Consider the following 17,690-nt stretch of genomic DNA (forward strand, 5'->3'; position numbering starts at 1 on the left):
TTCAATTCCGGTGAGAAGTAAATGAAGACAGGCTTTACCTTAACTCTCCACCCATTGGTCATGCTCCTATGATGTGTATGTTTCACCCGCATTGGGCTTAATCATAAACCTCTACGACTAAACCCAATGTGGGTGAAACATGTCAGGGGGGTGTGACCAATGGATGGGGATTTGAGCTGAAACCCGTCTTTCATTTACTTCTCACTGGAGTAGAGTACAGTGTATGGCAGTACTTGTATGCTATATAAAAACTAATGGAGATCATACATGGGACTATTTTTTGTCCGAAAATCAAAAACGTTCGCTCGGTAATCTGATGGTGCCATCAATGATTTCGAAAATCGGACGACCAAGTCATAAAGTTCACCCCATGTAACAGGTGAAACTTCTGTTCCTTCCAGGTCATGGCTCATGCGCATATTCTTTTCAGAAAAACGATCGTACGATTTGACCATCATTGAATCGAAAATCGGTCATTTTTCACAAATTTTCCAACATGCCTGATCACCGAAAAGGGGAGGAACCACAAAAATCGGCCTGTGCCATTGACCCACTAACAGATCGAAAATCGGACAATTATTCTTAGGTCTGATTTTCAGATGAAAAATCGGGTGAATTTTGACTCATGTATTGTCGGCATAAGGCTAGCCATTGACGAATAGATTTCAGGCTGAATGAGAAAAGAAAACAACAGTTAACAGTTTGGATGGACAAATCTGCTCTGTCGGGTTGTTGTATTTTGGCAAACACAAGGGCTGTCTGTCAGCATACCCAAACAGTGCCTGCAGCTGATTGGCCAACAATTGAGTTATAGTCCTATGTTGAGCCAGTGGGGCCACCCACTGGTATATTTTCAGCTGATTCCTCTAAATCAGCTGAAATTCTAACAGTTTATGGCCAGCGGAATCCAAAGCAAATTTCATTGTTTTTGGTTTGATTACATTACTGAATTAAATTTATTATTATTATATTATTTTTATGATTATTTATTAAATTATAATTTATGATTTTGTGTTTCAAATTTTAACATGCCCGGGATGTTTACTAGACTCCTGTTCGGACAGATTTCAGTGAGTTATTCCTAAAAATTACAGGCCTACAATAAAAAAAATACATATTTCCATGCAAAAAAATGTACCGCTTTGACCACAGAAATATGGACATAATCAGACCGCTAGAGAGGCTATGGCTCCATGCACACGGGGTGTTTTTATAGCTCTGGTAACGTTAGCTGTGTAAAGTTACGTTAAAAACGTGAGTTTTTCAACTTTTTTTAACATTTTTGCATTAGCGTTTAGTGGCGTTTTACTGCGTTTAGCGACGTTTTTCGTGCTTGCGTTTTTAGCGGGTTTGTGTAGGGAAATCAATTTTTTTGGGTCAAAAAAAGTCCAAAAACGCTGGTTTGCTGCTTTTTACCACTTTTTTCAGTGTCAGAGCATTTTTACAGCTAAAAATTTCTCTAGAAACCCACTAGTTCTGGGTTTTTTTCCAGCCAAAAAACACCCCTGCCAAAAAACGTTGACTACAGTCTACGTGTGCATGAACACATAGGATAACATGCTGGGGAGTTTACTGGCTGTAGAAAAAACGTCAAAAGCCAAAAACAGCTGCTGTAAAAACATCCAGTGTGCATGAGGACTGACTGTGAATTCTGTTAGAATCTGTCTCAGTCATAGTGACTATTTGTAAAAGTGGTGATAAGAACTACCTGAATCTGGCACATTTGTCGGTACTGAAACTAGTGCAAGGCTTTTATATGAATTAGGCCGTGTTAAAGGGACCATACCGCCAGAAAAGTTACTGCTGTATTGAATTCCTTTGTCTGTGTGCTTCTTCCCTGTTTGTTCCCCGTCCAGGGGCGGACTGACCATTTGGCCCGGGGTCAGTGGGGGGCCCATGAGATGCCCCTGGTACCTTTTTCATAGGCTTTTTTGAGTTTGGGCAAGGACACAGGGGCCCCATGATCCCCTTTTGCCCGGGGGCCCCATGAGTTATCAGTCCGCCCCTGTCCCCATCCTTACTTATCCAGATCATAGGGCATCAGGAAAGAAACAAACACCACACATAGTAGGGCCACAAGGTGTCTTCCCATCTCTGTCACTGATTCATCCTCTCCAAGGGGTTGTTCACATGTGCAACAGCCTTTGCCTCCCATTTAAAAAATAAACTATGGTGGGTTGCTTTTCAGAGGCTGACATGTCACCTCCTTTCCTCCTGATTGACTCTGTAAATGCCACACCACCATGCTGCAATGGTATGCATTACAAACAGTTGCGACACAACCCTATAGACTTGCATTGGTCATGTTCGCACAGCAGTAACAGCCCCAGAATGCAACGTGCTGTTTGATTTTTGCCTCCTTGAGAGGCTGCATTCCCTGGTTCAGGCAGGTGGTTGTGGGGTGGTAAAACCACAGCTCAATTGTCTTGTTTTACCTACTCCTAGTCACAAGTGTGAATGAAGCTTTTCAGATTGAGTCATTTGGCTTTCGACTTGTGTTGGTGACTCCATTTGAGACACTTTGAATGTCATTTAGAATTCATGGATACACATATTTGACCTGCAGTTGTCCTCCTTCTGCCCTTCAATTGACCTGCTTCAAGTGGATTTAGCATTTCCTTACACTTGTATAGGATTGCAAACCCATTGAAGCGAACGAAAGCCTTTCAGAACACAGGCCCTAACTCAGCAATGGGCAAACTACGGCCCGGCGGACCTTTTAATCCGGCGCGCGGAGCGTGATACAGTCAGGATGGCTGACAGGATGTGTGTAGGCGGGGCAGCGTGACGAACGTGAGGGGAGCTAGGCTCCTCTCAAAGTCCGCCCTGAAGACCGGAACGTCGCGGGAACACGGCGAGAGGAACGCGCGGAGCAAAGGTAAGTGAATTGACACAGGGGGGGCTTGGGGACTTAATATGGGGGATGAATTAATATGGGGAATGAATTACTATAGGGGGGATGAATTACTATGGGGGGATGAATTACTATATGGGGGATGAATTACTTTGGGGGATGAATTACTATGGAGGATGAATTACTATAGGGGGGATGAATTACTATGGGGGGATGAATTACTATATGGGGGATGAATTACTTTGGGGGATGAATTACTATGGGGGATGAATTACTATATGGGGGATGAATTACTATGGGGGATGAATTACTATGGGGGATGAATTACTATATGGGGGATGAATTACTATGGGGGATGAATTACTATGGGGGATGAATTACTATGGGGGATGAATTACTCTGGGGGATGAATTACTATATGGGGGATGAATTACTATATGGGGGATGAATTACTATGGGGGATGAATTACTATATGGGGGATGAATTACTATATGGGGGATGAATTACTATAGGGGGGATGAATTACTATATGGGGGATGAATTACTATGGGGGATGAATTACTATGGGGGATGAATTACTATATGGGGGATGAATTACTATATGGGGGGATGAATTACTATGGGAGATGAATTACTATGAGGGATGAATTATTATGGGGGATTAATTACTATGCTTACTATGGGGGAATATTACTATACTTACTATGGATGACACATATACATCATTCATCTACTCTTGGTCCGGCCCCCAGGTCCAATATATGAACCCATTGCGGCCCTCAAGTCAAAAAGTTTGCCCACCCCTGCCCTAACTGTTTTGATGATAAATGTCTCTGGGACAGGGAATGATGAGAAATCCAAAATTATACAGCTGTTGAAATCAGAGCAATAGAAGGGAAATATTTCAATAGGTACACATGTTCCTTTCGATGAGGGGATTTCCCCAAACTTTGGAGAGATTTTTATTATGTGTCTGCAAGGAAATAAAATCTCTTTAGAGCAGTGGTGTACTAGTGGGGTGCGGACTGTGCGGTCTCATTGGGGGTGCCGCAACCACCTGCCATTTATTTTTTTGTGTTGCATGGCGCTGCCGCAAGCAGCTGCCGCACCCCTAGTGAGTCTACACCTGATGCTTCAGTGACAGGCAAAGCCCAGCATGAGAAGAAGTCCCCTTCCCTTCTCCACCCCCATATGATAGAGCCAAGAGGGCTTCCTCTCACACTCTAGGATCTGATGAGCAAGTGTAGGGAGGGAGACAAGTGTCTGTACTGCAGGGGGAAAGGTTGTGTACTCAGGGGAGGGGTGTCTATACTAGGGGGAAAAGGTGTCTGTACTGAGGGATCTGTGGGGGGAAATATAGAAATGTTAGGGAGGTCTGTACTACAGGGGTATCTTTGTACTGTGCTGTTTATAATGGGGGATCCATCTGTGCTGAGGGCAGGGGTGTATTTACCACAAGGCAAACAAGGCACTTGCCTAGGGCGGCATTTTTCAGGGGGGCAGCACCCCCCCCCCAGAAGAAGGGATGAAAGAAGGGACATGTGCGCCATGGGAACCAGGTGGGATCCAAGAGAGGCTGCGGGCTGCTTGATGGTGTATGTAGAGCTTGACTCTCGACTCTCATTCCCGGTGGATGTCCGGAGATGAAGATGAGGGTCTTTCTCTCCGTGTAGTGGAAGGCTCTCCTAGGTGGGGGACAGGGGTGTTGTTGGTCAATGTCAGGCTCTCTCCATGGGAGAAGGAAGGGGGGGGGGAGTTGGAGTTGGTGTTGGTCGGTAAGGGCAGACGATTAAAACCTAAATACACCACTGGCTGAGTGGTTGGTCTGTAGTGGAGGGTCTGTGCTGAGGGGGTCCTTCTGTGCTGAAGGGTTTGTATTTAGGGTTGATCTGTGCTAGGACTGGAGTCTGTACTGAAAGTTTTGTCCTGGAGCGGGTCTGTTTGTGTTGGGGGTTGGTTTGTGCTGAGGAGTCCATGCTTGGAAGTTGGTCTGTGCTGGGTGATATAAGGGGAGTCTGTACAGAGGAGTTTGTGCTGGAGGAGGTCCATCTGTGCTGGAGGGGGTTTAGTCTGTGCTGGGGGAGGTAAGTTTGTGCTGGTGGGGTCCATTTGTACTGAGGGTTCAGTGCTGGGGAGGTCGGTCTCTGCTGGGGAGAGAAGACTGTACTGAGGGGTCTTTGCTGAGGAGTCTATAATGGGGGGTATAAGTTGAGGAGTCTATGCTGATAGATTCATACCCAAAAAGACTGAGTGCTGGAATTAAATCAAAAGGTGCTTCAACAAAGGATTAGTTTAAGGGTGTGCACACTTATGCAACCTGATTATTTTAGTTTTTTATGTTTACTTCCCCCCCTAAACGATTTTAGTTTGTTGTTCAACTAAGTTGTACAGTTTATAGGTCACATTAAAGATGGAAAAAGTTCTGAAATGATTTATTTTTGTCTCATTTTTTTTCATCACAGAAACCTGACATTTTAACAGGGGTGTGTAGACTTTTTCTATCCACTGTATGTGCCCACTACATGCTTGCTTGTGGCAGTCATTAAAGCCTCTTTAAGCCCCCTACCACTATTGAGATAATTTGACCGCACCCACAGATTGGCCTTGACAACTTTTTTTGGGGGAGGGAGATGCAAAAAAGGTCAGCATCGGGTGATAAATGGGTACACATCTGCCCTAGACACGGAGAAGGGACAATGTTACAATAATTCTTTTAACTTTGACCCCCTGCCAGAGGGATCCTAATATTCCTCTATGGGGAATATTTACTAAAACTGGAGCGCCCAGAATCTGGTGCAGCTGTGCATGGTAGCCAATCAGCTTCCAACTTCAGATTGTTCAGTTAACCACTTAAGCGCCGGAAGGTTTTACCCCCTTCATGACCAGGGCGTTTTTTGCTACTCAGCAATGCGCTACTTTAACTGGCAATTGCACAAATGCAACACTGTACCCTAATGAAAGTTATATACTTTTTCACACAGATAGAGGTTTCTTTTGGTGGTATTTAATCAACACCAGGGTTTTTTTTTGTTCTTTTATTATATAGATGAAAAAAACAGAACATTTTGAAAAACAATCAATATTTTCTATTTTCTGTTATAAAACATATCCGATAAAAAAAAACCAAACTAATTTCTTCATAAATTTAGGCGAAAATATTTTCTGCTACATGTCCTTGGTAAAAAACAATCCCAATAAGTGTATATTAACTGGTTTGTGGGAAAGGCTGGCCATACATTATACAATTTTCTTGAGATTTTTGGTTTGGATTTACCAAAACCATATAATAGGAGGTAAAACCTAACAACACTTTCAATTGTATCCAATTAGGCAGGCTCTTGCACTACATAGTTGAAGGTAAATCTAAAGGAAATTGGGCAGCAATTGGTCAGAAAATTGTATAGTGTATGGCCAGCCAAAGTTATAGCTTCTGCAAACTATGGTATATATACTGGAATTTATGCAGCTATGATGCTATACTGGTAATGGTGGTGGTCAGCAACTTATATTGGGATGGTGATAGAGTGGTGGACAATCTGGCATTAACAGAAACTGAAATCAATAGTGACACTAATACAGTTATCAGATATAATACTGTACACTCTCACTGTACTAATGGCACTTGCTGGGAAGGGGTTACCATCAAGGAGCAATCAAAGGGTTAATTGTGTGGCTAATAAGTGTAATGTGTGTAATATAAGCTGCTTCTACTAAGATCTGGCATTTTTGTGGAGAAAAAAAACAACTAGATCGGTGCTCTGTGTGCAGAGTCCTTTGTGTTTGTAAACACAAGACTCTGTGCTGTGATTGGACACAGCAGCTCTCAACCATAAATCATTTTTATTTATGTTGCTGAGCCTGCACCTGCCGCCCGGTCACGGTACATCTACCGTGACCACGTGGCAAGTGGTTAAGTTTCGACAATGAAACTTGGCAGCTGATTGGCTTCTGTGCAGAGCTGCACCAGAATTTGCACGCTCCAGTTTTGGTAAATCCCCCCTATGCGTAAAATGCCTGTGAAGAACTCTTTGAGCTCATTAGGTGAAGAATATGATATTGCTCTTTGTATGACCATGTCCTATTGCTGTCTCTGTAAATTGGATGTCTCTAATCTATATTCCCCATGTATATATAAAGCTGGGAAAATTCAATACAACTTTACTGTTAGGAATAAAAAAAGGTTATACCTATAGTTTAATATACTTTAATGTTATAAAGAGTTTTTGATGGAAGAAGAGACTCGGCATGAAGAGGGGAAGAGGAGACTAGGCATGAAGAGCGGAAGAGGAGACTTGGCATGAAGAGCAGAAGAGGAGACTCTGCAGGAAGAATGGAAAAGGAGACTCAGCATGAAGAGCAGAAGAGGAGACTTGGCATGAAGAGCAGAAGAGGAGACTCTGCAGGAAGAGCGGAAGAGAAGGCTCGGCAGAAGAGGAGACTCGGTATGAAGAGCGGAAGAGGAGACTCGACATGAAGAGCGGAAGAAGAGATTTAGCATGAAGAGCGGAAGAGGAGACTCGGCATGAAGAGCAAAATAGGAGACTCGGCATGAAGAGCAGAAGAGGAGACTCGGCATGAATAGCGGAAGAGGAGACTCGGCATGAAGAGCAGAAGAGGAGACTCGGCATCAAGAGCGGAAGAGGAGACTCGACATGAAGAGCAAAAGAGGAGACTCGGCATGAAGAGCGGAAGAGGAGACTCGGCAGGAAGAGCGGAAGAGGAGACTCGGCAGGAAGAGCGGAAGAGGAGACTTGGCATGAAGAGCAGGCGAACAGATTCGGCATGAAGAGTAGACTCGGCAGGAAGAACAGAAGAGGAGACTCGGCATGAAGAGCGGAAGAAGAGATTCGGCATGAAGAGCGGAAGAGGAGACTCGGCATGAAGAGCAGAAGAGGAGACTCAGCATGAAGAGTGGAAGAGGAGACTCGACATGAAGAGCGGTAGAGGAGACTCGGCATGAAGAGTGGAAGAGGAGACTCGGCATGAAGAGTGGAAGAGGAGACTCGGCATGAAGAGTGGAAGAGGAGACTCGACATGAAGAGTGGAAGAGGAGACTCGGCATGAAGAGCGGAAGAGGAGACTCGGCATGAAGAGCGGAAGAGGAGACTCGACATGAAGAGCGGAAGAGGAGACTCGGCATGAAGAGCGGAAGAGGAGACTCGACATGAAGAGTGGAAGAGGAGACTCGGCATGAAGAGCGGAAGAGGAGACTCGGCATGAAGAGTGGAAGAGGAGACTCGGCATGAAGAGTGGAAGAGGAGACTCGGCATGAAGAGCGGAAGAGGAGACTCGACATGAAGAGCGAAAGAGGAGACGTGGCATGAAGAGTGGAAGAGGAGACTCGGCATGAAGAGCGGAAGAAACAGAAACAGCTTTGTATTAGGCGACTTTACCTAATAAAATAAACATACATTACAGTTAACCACTTGCCCTCCAGAGGATTTACCCCGCTTCCTGAACAGGCCATTTTTTGCGATACGGAGCTGCGTTATTTTAATTGACAATTGCGCAGTCATGCAACGCACACAAATGAAATTTACAACCTTTTTTTCCCCACAAATAGAGCTTTCTTTTGGCGGTATGTGATCGCCTGTGTGTTTTTTATTTTTTGCACTATAAATAAAAAAAGACCGGCACTTTTTAGAGAAAAACAATATTTTTTTACTTTTTGCTATTAAACATGTCCAGTAAAAAAATTTTAAAAAAAATCAAATTCATCATAAATGTAGGCCAAAATATATTCTGCTACATGTCTTTGCTAAGAAAAAATCCCAATAAGTGTATATTAATTGGTTTATTTTAAAGGTATAGTGTTTACAAATGGCGGTATATATACTGGGATTTTTAATTTGTTTTACTAGTAATGGTGGCAATCAGCGACTTATAGATTGACTGCAGGACTGCGGTGGGCATTCTGACACTGGGGGGAACTGACTTGGTGTCACTGACATCCCAATGACATTAATACAGTGATCAGTGCTAATAAAAAGCACTGACACTGTACTAATGGCACTGGGCAGGAAGGGGTTAATACGTGGGGTGATCAAAGGGTTAACTGTGTTATGGGAGTGTTTTACTAGGGGGCGGGGGGGTGTGTGCTTCACTGTAAGCACACTGATCTGGACAGTTGTGCTCTGCCATCCCAAGCAGTGTGCCCAAACTGACAGGGAGGATAGCTGCACTGTAAACAATGCAGCCCTCCTCCCTGTCGGTGTTTGCCAGTGAGGGGCGGACTGACCATTTGGAAACTCGGGCACTGCCCGAGGGCCCGGGGTCAGTAGGGGGCCCCATGAGATGCCCCTGGTACCTTTTTCATAGGCTTTTTTGAGTTTGGGCAAGGACACAGGGGCCCCGAGATCCCCTATTACCCGGGGGCCCCATGAGTTTTCAGTCTGCCCCTGTTGCCAGTAATCACCGGGCGCCGGTGGGTAATCACCAGCCCGGACCCGGTGATTGATTCCCATAGCTGCGATCCGTGGGTAAGGCGGTCGCACGCCTTGCGCGCGCCCCCTTCCTGGAAATGCAGGATCCCGTTTATATATGTGATTAACAGTGTGCTGTTTTACTGTGTGCTGTGTGTGTGTGCTTTACACTGTAAGTACACTGCTTTGCATGGCTCTGCTATACAATGGCTCAAGCTCTGCTATGCAGAGCCATACAAAGCAGTATGCAGGAACTGGAAGGGGAGAGATCTGTGTTGTTTATACACAGGTCTCTCCCCCATCGGTGGTACTCGGTGATTGTTGGATGCCGGTGGGGAATAACCGTCCGGGACCCGGTGGCTGACAGCCGAAGCAGCGAATGGTGGCACGGGTAGAGCGTGCATGCGCCCCGTATGTGGAACTGCAAAATCACGCATATATATATACGTTATTTTGCGCACCTGTGCTGCCCTGTTTTAGTACTTCTGCTATAGAACGGCGCGGCAGCGGTTAATGTAAAATACATTTATACAACAAAATATGTTGTATTTTTGCAGCTTTTAGTTGCCCGGTCTCAACTTTATTGAGACATGCTGCTGCCATCAATTTCAAAATGACCTTATGTTTTCCTAAAATCGTACATTTTCTCAGTTTAAACTTTTGATTTGTTTTCCATTTTCTAGTGCGAATAAAATATGGGTTTGTGAGATTTAAAAATCCTCTTATTATGTAGATTTTACACAGTGTCATACCGTTTTTGGAATTGCAGTAGATGGTCTTTTGAAAGATTTGTATTTAAAGTAAATGATCCAGTTGAACATATAAACATTATTTTTTTTTATCAGTCATTAGAAAACATCTCATTCAACCTATAAACCTATCAACATATGCGTGAAGTGTTTTGACAGCTACTGAAATGTCTTTAAGCAGTGACTTATTGGAATTTCAAGTAGTACTCTAGACACAGTCTAGACATTGATCAAATAACCAATATGAGGTGCGTCAGTGGAACACACAGATTAACATGGGCCTGCACCTGTTGTGTCTTTGTACATACAGTGACAGCTAGAGGACATGGTCTCCTCTGTTTATGCCTCTATGTCTATTCACAGGCTTCCTTTTACTACAACATTTTTATGTGGCCAAATACTCATATCTATGACAATTTACCATAATATGTTTTACATTTTTAAATGTTTAGAAAACATACAAGTTTCTGCCTTTGTAAGCTGGGCATATTTATGTATGTACACAAGCACGCAAGCATTTGGGTGTGTTTGTAGGCTTGATTTCATAATGAAAATAGATGCTTTCAACATATCTCTGTTTTATGTGGCTTTGAATATCATGAGTATATTTAAATAGTCACTGTGATTAATAGCAAACGTCTGCAACTTGGCTTTGAAATTGTAGTTTCTGTTCATGATGTAAAGTGATAGGCAGATGCTAGTGCAGGAGAAGGGAAACCTCTCTCTCTCTCTATATATATATCTATATCCACTCCAAAGACATGCTGGTAGGTGAATTGGCTCCTGTCTAAATTGGCCCCAGTATGTATGAATGCAAGTTAGGGACTTTAGATTGTACGCCCCTTCAGGGTTAGGGACTGATGTGAATGTACAATATATATGTACAAGCGCTGCGTAAATTGATGGTGTTATATAAGCACTTGTAATAATAATAAATATTGTTACCAAAGGGATCACAGGTGAAAGGGAACCCTCCAACCAGCTTTAGGGTCTGTGTTAAAGGCCTTTGCTTTGTATCAATGGGCAAATGCAACCTTCTTTCAGGTGTACTCCCCCTGCATTTGATCAGTCTGAGATTCTTCTAAGTCTGGTCGATTGATGGGTGCATTAGAGCTGAAGTTGACCTCCTTAGGACATGCATTTGACCGTCTTCTAAGCTGCATGTAGGCAGGTTGAAGCATGGTCTATTTAGGTGCTGCCCCAGGTGGGAGGGTAAGAGTTAAAGTGTTACTAAACCCAGGACCCTGCGTTCACTATATCTGGTCTCCCACAGTACACAGATCATGGAAATGCAATTATTTTAGTAAATATAAACTGCTAAATACCTTTTCTCATCAGCAGTTAGAGCAGTCTTGTCAATTCTATCAGTGTCCAGCAAAGCACTAGTTAAAGCTTGTAGGAGGAGCTTTAATTCTCCTGATTGTCCTTTGAGGCTGCAAGACCCCTGTATGGAGAGCGCTGATTGGCCCTATGCTGATCACATGCACTCTCCCAAGGAAAAAAAAAACCTCTCTAGCAATACACACCAAACTGAGCATGTGCAGCTTTCCCCCAACACAATGTGGAGGATTAACCCCTTGGGTTCCACAGTGAGTATAATAAGCATGCTTTGCTGCATATACAGACTGGTTTTACTGTTGTGGGTTCAGTAACACTTTAATGTCTTTCCCAGTTCTTTAGTTCTTGGTGGGTAGGTCTTGTTGGGTATCCCTATGTCTGGCCCACCGATCCTGTGATATAAAAGATGGACAGTGGTCTGGAAGAGAGAGCCCTAGACCAGAGAGCCTCTGAGAGAGGAAAGAAAAATAGAGAAAAAGAGAAGACCGGGAAGCTGTGCCTGGGGTTAGTACAAAAATGTTGCCTGCTGCTGCCGTAGCATAGAAGGCCCTCTGCACTTGAGGTTCACCACCAAAGACACCAGCTGCTGGGAAATGCCACTTATGGATCCTTTAGCACGAACTCTACGAAATTATGAACTCTACCTTTTGCAGGTACAGTTGTGTTCAAAATAATAGCAGTGTGTTGAAAAAAGTGAATAAAGCTCAAAATCCTTCAAATAGCTTTTATTTCCATACACACAAATGCATTGGGAACACTACACATTCTATTCAGAATCAAAACATGAAGAAAAATATCAAATTTGTGTTGTTCCTCTAAAAAAATTGAAGAAACATGAATATTAGACTGTTCAAAAAAATAGCAGTGTTTGTATTCTTCTTTACAAACTCAAACATTCACTATATAAACTGAAAAATGTTTGAAGATTTTGCTTTCCTTTGAATCCCTTAATTAATATTTAGTTGTATAAGCACTGTTTCTGAGAACTGCTGTACATCTGTGTTGCATGGAGTCAACCAACTTCTGGCACCTGTGAACAGGTATTCCAGCCCAGGATGATTGGACTACATTCCACAGTTCTTCTCTATTTCTTGGTTTTGCCTCAGAAACTGCATTTTTGATGTCACCCCACAAGTTTTCTATTGGATTAAGATTCGGGGATTGGGCTGGCCACTCCGTAACGTCAATCTTGTTGGTCTGGAACCAAGATGTTGCACGTTTACTGGTGTGTTTGGGGTTGTCTGTTGGAACACCCATTTCAAGGGCATTTCCTCTTCAGCATAAGGCAGCATGACCTCTTCAAGTATTCTGATGTATTCAAACTGATCCATGATCCCTGGTATGTGATAAATAGGCCCAACACCGTAGTATGAGAAACATTCCCATATCATGATGCTTGCGCAACCATGCTTCACTGTCTTCACAGTGTACTGTGGCTTGAATTCAGTGTTTGGGGGTCGTCTGACAAACTGTCTCCGGCCACTAGACCCAAAAAGAACAATCTTAGTTTCATCAGTCCACAAAATGTTGCGCCATTTCTCTTTAGGCCAGTCAATGTGCTCTTTGGCAAATTGTAACTTCTTCAGCACGTCTTTTTTTCAACAGTGGGACTTTGCGGGGGCTTCTTGCAGATAGCTTGGCTTCACATAGGCGTCTTCTAATTGTAACAGTAATCACAGGTAACTTTAGACCTTCTTTGATCTTCGTGGAGCTGATTGTTGGCTGAGTCCTTGCCATTTTGGCTATTCTTCTATCCATTCGAATGGTAGTTTTTCGCTTTCTTCCACGTCTTTCAGGTTTTGGTTGCCATTTTAAAGCATTTGCGATCATTTTAGCTGAGCAGCCTATCATTTTCTGCACTTCTTTATATGTTTTCCCCTCTCCAATCAACTTTTTATTCAAGGTACGCTGTTCTTCTGAACAATGTCTGGAATGACCCATTTTCCTCAGAATTTCAGAGAGAAATGCACTGTAACCAGCATGTACAACATTTGCTGCCTTCCTTCCTTAAATAAGGGCAATAATTGCCACCTGTTTTTCAAAGAATGAATGACCTCACTAATAGAACTCCACACTGCTATTATTTTGAACATGTCCCTTTCAATTAGTGATTCAATTGCACAGAATCAGCAGCATGCATGTCATGACTGTTGGGTCTATTGGATTTCTATTACTCTACTACACCTGCTAGTAAATTATTTGCCATGTAGAAATATCATTTCTACCAAAAACAGTGATTGATCAGGTTAGTGATGTCTTACTGCTATTATTTTGAACACAACTGTATGCCAGGGCAGCACACAGCCGGAGTTAGAAGACGTAGGCATAATCCTGTCTTGCATGTTGGACTTTGACAGTGTTTCTCAACTCCAGTCCTCATGGACCCCCAACAGGTCATGTTTTCAGGATTTCCATTATTTTGCACAAGTGATTTGATCAGTTTCACTGCCTTAGTAATTACCACAGCTGTTTTATCTGAGGGAAATCCTGAAAACATGACCTGTTGTTGGTCCATGAGGACTGGAGTTGAGAAACACTGGACTTTGAGATGTTCATTTTGCACTTTTCCAAGTAAAGCTTTAAAACCTTGTTCCCTTCTGCTCTGAAGTTACTCAAAGTAATGCAAATATGTATGGTCTAAGGTCTGGGTCACTAACACTTGGGGTATGAAGAGTCAGCACATTAAGAGACATCCTAGTGCAAAGTATACATATGGTTGCAATGCTCAAAAAAGGTACAGTCAGAAAGCAGCCTGTTGTAAATGTGTACATCTTATAGTTGGGACTGCCTCTAGCCACAAGGGGGATGTTGTTGGCACTCCCTACGTCTCGTTTTGTCTCCCATAGCAACTGGAGAGGAACTGCACTGCAGAGGTCCCCATTCTGTACAGCGGTACCAAAGTTCCAGAATTAATGTGCATAATGGGGTTCCATGCTGCTACCTGGGCCGGTAGTGGGAAGATGTTGAACAGGTGGCTATGGTCAGTGTTCGGCATGGCCCACCTACAGTAATTGCAAGATACAGTGGGAAGATGTACATTTACACGGTAACCCGAGAGTTAACTGGAGAACAGTTGTTGTGCACGTGTACATGGTGTATCGATCATCTCTAATGTTGGAGGCTCACCTTAAGGTTAAATATTCCCCTACCGCAGTCTCAGTCTTGTCCCAGGGCATTGAGGAAAAGGTACTAAAGCAAAGATTGTGTTGGAGAGTGACTCTGTCTCAGGTGCCTAGCATAGCCCAGAAGAACCCACCCCGAGGTCCATCACCTCCCAAATACCACCCAGCTGCCTGCATGCATCTGCTTCCATCTACTTTTGCATTCCCATTGACCTGCATGAAAAACATTTTTAACGTGAACAAAAGCACGTCATATTTTCGCTGAATGCAAAGTGTTCTCTGAGTCTGTGAGGATGCCCTGGAGGAGGGGCGAAACGCGTTGATGCATTTTTGGCTTCGCCGTGCAACGTACCACGTCACTTCCGGTGAGTGGAACGCACGCCGGCGTGCGGCGTTGCCTGGGGCCATCTTGCTTGTGGGTGATTTTTGTGCTGTCATCTGACCGTGAGATCTCAAAAATACCGTGGTGATGTGGCGTTTTGGCTCCATTTGAAATACAATAAATGCTGATTATACTTTTAAGAATGTGAGTGGTTTGGTACTTGGAAATTGATTCTGCCCAAGTATTGCAGTATTACACTATATATTTGTTTTTTTCCCTGCATTATTCAAAACTTTTTCTTGGAGAGTGGTGTCTGGTGATCCTGGAGGCTGTAGGCTGGCTATATTCCTGCCTGGAGTAGGGGAGATCCAATAATATCTGGTGTTTGGAGGCTTATTGACTGGGTCTAGGATCCCAAAAAAACCCTAAAAGGCGTTTTTTTCACCAACATCTGGTGTGAGCAGTGTGGTATTTGAGCACTATTTCGGTGGAAACATGGGTCAAAAGTTTTTTTGGAAAAAGGACTTTTATGAATATGTTTTTTTATTTTTCACTTTATTGATTTGGAGTGGGACTTCTTAATTTTCATTTTTTAGATATTTTTTATTAATTATTATTTATTTACTTTTTCACTGGAGTGTATATTTATTTATATATCTGCGCTGTTTTGATGTCTGATAATATTTTAAAGTGTTCTCTGATTGGATAAGATAGAGAGGTGGGGTGGTGACATTGCAATCTCCACCTCTTTCATTCAAAGAACACTTTGCATTCAGTGAGTACATTTTACAGTCCAGCTACATTCACTGCGAAAATGGAAAGTGTTCTCGTCTGAATGCTACCCATGCTGAGCAGGTGACAAGCTGGACCAATGCATGTATCAATAAAAAGAGTGAGTATTGGTGCAGGAGAGGTAGTTGTGGGTATATTAGTCACAAGGATCAGTGGGGAGATGGAAGAAGTTCAGCTGTAGGGATGTAAAGGGACTTATTCAGAAACCCGGGAGGGTTTTTCTGGAGTGGGTAAGGGATGTACAGTGGAGATGGAAGATAATGCAGCTTGAGTAGTTCTTGATGAGAAGTGACGTCAGGACGGGGCGTGGAGCCGCAGGAAGCGGACGGTGACGCGTTTCTGAGCAATCAGCTCTTTCTCTAGAGGTCTGATCAAAGAGCTGATTGCTCGGAAACGCATCACCGCCCGCTTCCTGTGGCTCCACGCCCTGTCCTGATGTCACTTCCGGTTCGTGGCCATCTTGGATGCGCTCCAGGCTGGTTCTTCCCCCCTACGTGACACAGCCCATGCTGGCTGGAGAGGCGAGAGACACCTGCCAGGAGACCTGGCTCACACATGCACCTCAGCCCCCTGGACATCCACCCGCCCTCCTCACTCCTCCCAACAGGTATGACCAAGGAGTACCAGCTGGTACAACTGTGGCCCCGGGAACTCCATCCATCCTGCTGATGGGATCACGCCCGGATGACGTCCTCCCTATATATCATTGATGCCTGATATATCTCTACCTCCTGTGCGTGTTTTTATTTTGTGTGCAATAAACTGTGATTTTTATACTACACTTAGTCTGGCGCACCTTTCTCTCCTCTATTTTTACCAATGCATGTATGTAGCACAATTTAGAATTATTTTGAACATGAGCAGCACTGCTTGAAATAGATCATTCAATTGACATCATTCAATGAGAGGTTTCCTATCGTTAGTGTTTTTTATGACTGTCTCAATAGGGTGATCCCCCCCTAAGCTAATGCTGAGATGCTTACAGCAATAAGTTGTTATATGTACAATCTTATATTGCATTGATTGGAGGGTGCATGAGTATTTTTAACCTTTAAATTTTTTAATCCAGATGGGTTGCAGGAATAGAAAAGAGGACCCTTTTTAGGGCATTCGTTTTATTTTTCTTGAGTCATTGCAATGTTACTTTGGTCATGTGCCTGAGATAGACTGGCCCATTTTTTGTACGACAGGGAGATGGTACATGCACAGTGTTGTGCAACCACTGGCTCCTGAATTTGGAAATAGCTGCCTGGCTGCAGCATGCCAGAGCACTGTAAATAGGAAGACGAACCTGTGAAGAAAATAAAGGTCTGGCTTTAAGTCCTCTTGCACACTGGACATTTTTACAGCGGCTGTTTTTGGATTTTGACATTTTTTCTACGGCCAGTAAACCCCCCAGCATGTTATCCTATGTGTCCATGCACACATAGACTGTAATCAATGTTTTTTGGCTGGGACATTTTTTGGCTGGAAAAAAACCCCAGAACTAGTGGGTTTCTAGAGGAGTTTTTTAGCTGTAAAAACGATTTAATGCTGAAAAATGCAGTAAATCGCAGCAAACCAGCGTTTTTGGACATTTTTTGACCAGTAAAAATGTTTTTTCTATAAAAAAAACCTCTAAAAAACACAAACGCGAAAATCCACAAAACAACGTGGCAAAATGCCACTAAACACTAATACAAACATGCTAAAAAAACGCTGAAAAACTCACAGTTATTAAAACATCCAATGTGCATGAAGCCGTTATACTGTATACTGTATATATGTATATATACAGGGGTTAGACAAAAAATTTGCAGGTGTGAAAGTGACATGTTTCGCATGGATAACGGAAGTGATCTAATATTCTTTTGCTTCCGCTGTTTGATGAGACACCTAGCTAACAGGTGGGAAGCCTCACTTTCGTCATTCACTGTCTATTCTGCTAGTTATACGGAGTCATGTCAGAGCTTAATGAGCTTCAAAAAGGGCAAATTGTTAGTGCTCACGTAGCTGGAGCCTCTGTGACTGAAGTTGCCAATTTATTTGCCGTGTCTCAAGGTACAGTATCAAAGGTTGTGACGGCATATACAGAAGTTTCCGGGAAAAAG

Source organism: Staurois parvus, unplaced genomic scaffold (genome assembly GCF_062004578.1).
Source record: "Staurois parvus isolate SC_StPar_1 unplaced genomic scaffold, SC_StPar_1.0 ptg000025l, whole genome shotgun sequence".
Classification (NCBI taxonomy): domain Eukaryota; kingdom Metazoa; phylum Chordata; class Amphibia; order Anura; family Ranidae; genus Staurois; species Staurois parvus.